A 7,725-nucleotide genomic window follows, 5' to 3' on the forward strand; every position below is an offset into this window, starting at 1 on the left:
GAGAGAGAGAGAGGGACATGTCAAATCGAGGAGGAAGAAGGAAGTGAATGTCATGGTCTGTATTTTTGTCGAAATCTTGAGCATTATGATCATTATGCTTTTGGAATTCAGATCAGGCATGATGTTGTATTGTTTTGGATTTGGGCTTCTGTTCTTATTTGTCTAAATCTCTTGAAAGATAGGTTTTGTGTATTATGGAACTCTTTGAGGTAGTGGTATGTCATTCTCTTAAAAAAAAAAAAATCTTTCTAACTCCATTTTAAAAAATAAAATTTTTCCCAACTTGGTTGTGGGATAACTCTCAAACTGAGTTGCAACGCCCAGCGGTGATCAAACGGGAATACTTAACATGAATACTAAACTGATTCGCAAAAGGGTAGTGACTAAAAGGGTTGACAGGAATACTTGATTTTATGGAATGCTGCCTATGTTTGTTGTACGTTCCTTTCTACTTTCAAGATTCCAATTCCCGCATGAACATTGCAACAAATTTGTCGACCTATTTCTAGAGAAGTAATAATCGTGTTCCTAGATAGTATGTCCATGCAACAGTGGTTAATTTGTTCCATTGGTTCTATTATTTGTAACAATGGTTCAAATGGATCCAAGTTCAGTGGAATATTCAATCATAGCTCTGCTATATATGGAACCCTCTTCATACATACAGACTTCCTTACCTATGTATACGCATCTATGGCAGAATTCTTTTCATAGATATCGGATATGACTTCGTTTATTATTATCGGTCATCGACTCATCGTCAACCCGTAGCAACGCGCGGGGGATTATATTACCTAGCTAGTGTTCTATGTTCTCAGTCATCTTCTTGTTCTTCAAATCCTTAACTCCTTTTTTTTTTTTGGTAATTAATGAAATATTCATTAATGAAATGGGTAGATCCATTAGAGGAGCCCAAACAGGCCCAAGTACAATTAAACTAAAATAAATTACCACTCAACCCAATCCACATGAAAAGGGTAAAAAGAGGGTAACCCTAAAAAGAAAAAATTACATCAAACCCTAAACTATTAGCACAGCCGCCGCCGTCGCCTTGACGAACCCTAGCTGCCGCAGGCAATGCCATTGTCACTGTCGCTAGTGACCAAGAGGTCGTGAGATGTGCCAAAAGGAACGGAAGATGACCGATAATCTGCTGCCAAGAAAATCTAACAACACAAATCCTGTCAAAACCAAAGGAAATGGAGATGAAAGAGAGAAACCCACACCACGCAATATGCTTCTCTCCTCTACCGAAGAAGCTCGATCCGAAAGGATATCGAGGCCACCGAGGTGGAACAGTAACAGTAAACAAAGAAGAGAAAAAACATAACCGATGGTGAATGGGGGGTGGAATACCCATGCGTGAGCACCCATTAACCACTTGGTGAGTGATCAATATCACTTTGAAGAGGTGGTTTTCTATGGTAGATGGAGGGGAACTCATGTGAGGTTGTGGGTGAGGGGCATGGTGGAGGTTTTCGGATTTGAAAAAGTTGTTGGAAGATCGGCAGAACAAGGAGGAACAATGTCCTCTAAGGCTGAACATAAGTCATAAATTGACCACAAAACGGGTAAAGACTACGGCGAGAAGGAGATCGAATCAATCGATAACAAAGGAGCATGAGAGAAGAGGCCAAGAGAACCACCCCCCAACTCTCAAGCCTTTGTTCTAGATCCGGAGGGATCTAAATCAAGACAAGAAAGAAGGGGGAGGGTGAATTGCAGATCTACTTTCTCTCTCTAAGTTTTAGAGAGAGAGGCTCTCAACTCCTTCGACATGTGTTAAGCCTGGCTATCTAAGATTCTAAGCTAGAGGCGCCAATACCTTAACTCCTTAAGGGGAAGGAGACTTGTGCATTCTACTACAGTGCTACTGTAATGAGATAGTAGGATACAGTCAATTTTAGTTCTTCAGTCATACAATTCATCTTCCTGAATGCGGTACACAGTCAATTGCTCCAACCCTTCTCGTCCGAAGATCCAACTGATAGAACTAGGGAGGATACTGGCATGAGTTTGATGCAATCTATCATACAAGTTACATTCATATGAATGACAAAGAGCTACAGGAGCCCTTTCCGATAAAGTTATGCAGTGATAAAGTTCTCACTGATTTGAGTCTTCCCAGCCCTTCTCCACTCATTGATCTATATTGCTCACAAGCCTCACACATACAATCTGACGCTTTCTAAATGCAACCTGACTCTGGAGACTCCTAATACAGATCTGACCCCTTGGCTGTAGCAATACTAAGCACACTAACTCTATACAACAAAAGTACACCAAGTTCACCACCAGTACCACCATATGCTCAATCACTCAGATTTCCATCATATTTTCAAGAGTTCAAACTAGATTGTGACTTACCGGGTTTTACATGACTTTTTTACACTCCTAAACTGAAATAAACATAAGGTAAAAAATCAATTTGATGATCCAAGTGAGGTCGTTTTTCAAAGGGTGGCTATTGTCACCCCCCACAAACTATTTTGCTCACCTCACATGTGGTTGATTTATTAAAAGACCAAAATAACCTAATGTAAAATTAAAACAAAGGACAATAAGTTGTTAAAAATTACAAATTCTTTTTTATTTTTTATTTTTTTGGATGAACATGTACATACTTCATAAACCTTAACCTAAATTTATCATATTCAGTCGTTCTAGGTCTGAAGACGCTAGCATTTAACATGAAGATGAGGTGAACTGTTTGCATTTTTTTTTCCTTTCTTTTTTTTCTTTGTAGACGCTTCCGTCTATCATTTTACTCATTATTTTTCATGTCGATTTTGTATGTAAAACACTCATAATTATAGAGTAATGGAAAAGGGAATGTATGGTGAACAAAGTATAATTGAGAAAAATGTAGTTTAGGGATTGTAAATGGATGAACAAAGTAAAATTAGGAAAATGGTATTTTAGGTATTATAAATGGGTGAACAAAGTAGACTTATAATTAAAAATATATAAATGGGGTGTGAAAAGAATGTGGGGTGAGTAAAGTGGTTTGTGGGATGGCAATAGACGCACCATTTTTAAAATATCTCCGTCTTTCTTTAGGGGCGTTTAAAGAATTATGCTTGTTTTCGGTTCACTAATCACTAATCCACTTCTAGTAAATTGGCAAACCATATAGAGCAAGAAGAGATCATTGTTTTCAAGTTGGGGCTATCCAAAGGCAAAATCACCAGAAGAGATCATTGTTCTCAAGTTGGGACTATCCAAAGGCAAAATCCAAAACAGAAATTAGAGATACTCCCTTAATTGATATAAAAAAGAAAGATATCTCTCTATGTATCATAAATTTTTTTTTATCAAAAGAGGTCATCCTTTATTAGCTCAGCAGTACAAAAACGATCCCTCTCAGTGAGGGCGACAGAAAGAACCGTTCCGTAAAAAAAAGAAAAAAAGAAAAGGAAGTAAACTCTACTAGTAATCTCCTAATACACTCATCTTCTTGTATAAAGTCCAAAACAAAGAAATTATAGCCCGGGTAATAAAATATAAGCCCAATTTAAGAGACCACCGAGTCTCTATTTCCTTTGCGATCTCTCTCGCTCAAGGCAAGCTAATAAAAGACCCAATATCTTTTCGCGAAAAAAGATATGATAAAAATAAAAGAAATGTGACCTAGAAGGATACCCTAGCAGCCTTTACGCATCTTGCAACGCTGCCGACACAACTCCCATGAGCCGTAGTCATTATCGATCCATATTGTGAGACCGACCCTCAACGGCCAAACCAGGGAGGTAAAAGCCGCCCTCCTAACACCTTAATCGCCGACATCATTGGTGGCGATGTGAGGAGGAAGAAAGGGATCTCCAAGTTTCCATTCACCGTCAACAACAACACTTGTGTCGCCATCCCACAACCCCGTCGAGCAGTTCCCATCATGAACCACACCACACAAGACTCGCCCACCGGTGCATCGATCTCAGCGACTCTCACCTTGAAAGCAAACAGAATAACATACTTCCAACCACCATCAAGTATTCCAACACCCTCAGACGCCATATACATTGGCAGCATCTCCTGTCCAAAGCAACCCGATATTCAATTCACCAAGAAAGAATCGGTGCCGCCATTAGTCTTCCCAACAGAAGAAGAAGGGAAATCGCCGAAACTTGAACAAAGGGAGGACCAACGAGCAACCCCACAGATTTGACGAGAGAAAGAGGAAGAAATCCCTCTCTCAATCGAAGATACAAAGCCACTGCCAGTCAGAACTGGCCGCCACCGAGAAACCTCTCGAAGAAGAGGGCATAGAGAGAGCATTTTTAGTGTTGGGATTTGTTTCTCTTTCTCTGTGTATCATATAACTAGTAGCATTTCCTGCCACTAGATTGATTAAACTTAGTAACCCATGTACCCCACGCAGGAACAACAACTACACTACTAAATAGAAACAGATCAAAAATAGAGAAGCAAACTTTCTTTTCAGTCCAAATCAAGTTGCTTACCATAAGCTCTTAGTCTTTTAACATACATAATAAGAGATGCTAACCAACTAAGGAGGGAAGACTGCAGCTTTTTAAAAATTTTCTAGCTTGGGAGCATGAAGATTTGTGACGAGTTCATGGCGCAAAAACAAGACAAAACCTATTTGAAGTTTAAATTTGTTAGCTTAGTGCTGACAATCATCTTCATAACTAGTACGGGGTTTTTGAAATCTCATGGTCAATTTAAATGCCAGTTATAGTGGCATTGAGAAGGTAACAATATCTATAAATTCTGTATACATTCATGATTATGTGGTGTGTATAGAAGATCAGCAACGTCTCCTCTTAGCCAATTCGTGGCTATACATTCATGCTTGTGTTCTCAGAGCATACTTTTTGCAATGGAGGTGTAGCTACATCATCACCTAGTTGTCTACCAAGAGCTAAGCACCATCATTGTTTTTACTTGGGGGGCTGCGAATTGTGTCCGGCCTTGATTTCAAGTGCTCATACCCTTTAGCTATCACCTTTTGAGTTGTGACTGGTGTGCATTGTGAGTGACTTATAAGCTGACACAGAGAGAAAAATTTGACATTCGCCGGAAGAAATATGGAGGACGCTCGATCTTTATATCTTTTAGAGGAATAAAGACAGAGTTGACGACTGTACATGAAGACCATGTTTATGGTCTGACAAAGCGTTCATATAGCGGCAACATACACTAGTAAAATGAGACTTCACACAGATTTTAATCAGTGTGAAATATGACCATCTCACACAGACATCGATTGGTGTGAGAAAGCTATTTGTCACTCACGAATTTGGTATCCGTGCTATCGCTGCTATGATATTCAAGGAAAAAAAAATAATGTGTTTGCAATTACAACCAAAAAATGATTGGCACTAAGACATCTGGAAACGGGAACATTGGTTTGGAAACCTTCTCTATTGAATTACTTGCTCGCTGGAGGTCTGTGCCGCATGGGAACGTATTGTAGGAAGTGGAGTAGGCCACCATGGCAGCATAATTTGTAATGATATTCCATTAAATTTTTCATGCATCTCCATCTGGGAACATTCCCCTGTGTGAATGTCGCACTTGTAACCTATTTTTTTCTTTTTTGGACCTGTTTTTTTCTTTTTTGAAGGGGTATGGTCTCTTAGAGACACAAAACATGTATCCAAATCGTTTGGATCATAACCGAAATACTCCATCGAAGTATATAGCTTATCATAGGGTACCCTGTCCATTATCGAATAAACTTTCCGGTGTCTCTGACCCAGTTCTCCACCGCCTTGTACCACCATTTGTTCCAGTTCTTCATTTTCTAACTCCCAAACAAAGAGCCTAGCTCCAATACCGTCCTCATTCCCCACCATCTGCACCAACTGCAGACGTCCATGGTGCGACTGGAGGTGATATAATGAACGAGGTACATCTTCATCTTCATCTTCATCTTCATTTTCATCTTCATCTTCATCTTCACGTCCACGGGGAGACTGGAGGTGATATAATGAACGAGATACATCCTCATCCTCATCCTCATCTTCATCTTCATCTTCATCTTCATCTTCATCTTCATCTTCATCTTCATCTTTAAGTTTAATAACATGAAATTGATATCCCGAATCACCATCAGCACTTTTAGCAGCAGTACTATTAGACCAAGCGGTAGTACTCTTGTTGTTGATCATCAAAGGTCCCAGCCCGAGCAGATCACCATCTTTAGCAATCCAGTATAGCATTCCATTACTAGCAAAGGCGCCTCTAGGGTGCTCAGGGTGCTCAGGTGTGCCATAAATAAGTTTGGAATAAACAAAGCCGTCTGGACATGATACTAGTGACTCTCTCCACTCACCAATCTCACTGGAGAAGACCTGAATCTTGAATTTGATACAAAAGCTTTTATCGACTTCAGGAGGAACTATTCTCACAACCCTGAACTTATACTCGGCATCGATTCTAATTACCTTCTTTTTTCTCCTTCTTTTTGATCAGTACTACTGTCGGCGTGTCTGTCATCTTCTTCTTCCTTATAGTATGACTCACAGATGAATCCCACAATAGGATCCCAGACCAAATCGCATTGATGGATCCAAGGAAGACTAACAAGTTGCATCACTTGCCTGAACGTCCTTGGATTGCAGATGTAATATTGACCATCATCATACTTACAAAATCGTTTGCAGATATGAGATTGTCCTTCACCTAATCGGTAACCAGATCTGCAGAGAACCAAGTCGTTCCATGTAGCTAGCACTTCTAATCTCCCTATCTCCTCAGTTTTGAAACTCCTAAATGTTGCAAATAAATCTGTGATAAGGAGCTCATAACCCCACCTGTTTATAATTGTACCAGGTATTAGGGTTTGGTTCTGTCTTTGGAGCCAAAAAAAGCGGCTCACAAAGTTAGGATCCGACGTGAGTGAGCGCCAACTCTTTGAGACAGACTTGCATCGAAACACAGATTTTGAGCAAGGCAGTCGACAAAGGATTTCAACTAATAATTCCTTCGGGATATCATGTATATTTGTTGATGATGCTCTTTCTGGTACTAATCGTTTCGACTGCCTCAGGTCATCATCAGACGAAGGTTCCGATACTTCCCTAAGCTTTCTTTTGCTGCTTGTTGCAGGATTTGTATCATTGGTTGATGATAATCTCTTGGTTCTCTTCGATTGTCTTAGGTAATTATCAGACGATACCGAGTCTTCACTACCTTTTCTTTTGCTGGTTGCAGGATTGCTATCATTGATCGATGAAAATCTCTTCTTTCTCTTCGATAGTTGTAGGTCATCATCAGATGAATGTTCCGATACTTCACTAAATTTCCTTTTTCTGGTTGCAGGATTTCTATCAGCTTTCATTGATTTGAAATCTCGAAACATATTCGGCAAGTTCTTCATATCATTGGATCACTAGTCGTCTTTATCTATATATAGACTCGCACGTACTACAACATAAGGCTAGTTATCTTATTTTAAAGGAAAGCTTGCAGTATCCTAGATGCACTAGAACAATAGAATTTCAAAACCAACGCTCCAGGGACTTGCCATCAACGCTCCAGTGGATGTGGATCTTGCCAGGGACTTTCCATCATCGTTGATGATAGAGCGTGAAAATCATTGTTTTCCCATTGAAGTGGTTTACGAAAATTTGTGCAGTCATTGTGGTTTGGTTGGACATTCTGCTGATCGTTGCAAGCAACTACATATCATGGAACATGGGACCAAGAAACAGGGTGAGAAGCTCTCTAGGACCAATGTATTTCGTCATGAGTACAAGG

Source organism: Fragaria vesca, linkage group LG3 (assembly GCF_000184155.1).
Source record: "Fragaria vesca subsp. vesca linkage group LG3, FraVesHawaii_1.0, whole genome shotgun sequence".
In the NCBI taxonomy this organism is placed as follows: Eukaryota; Viridiplantae; Streptophyta; class Magnoliopsida; order Rosales; family Rosaceae; genus Fragaria; species Fragaria vesca.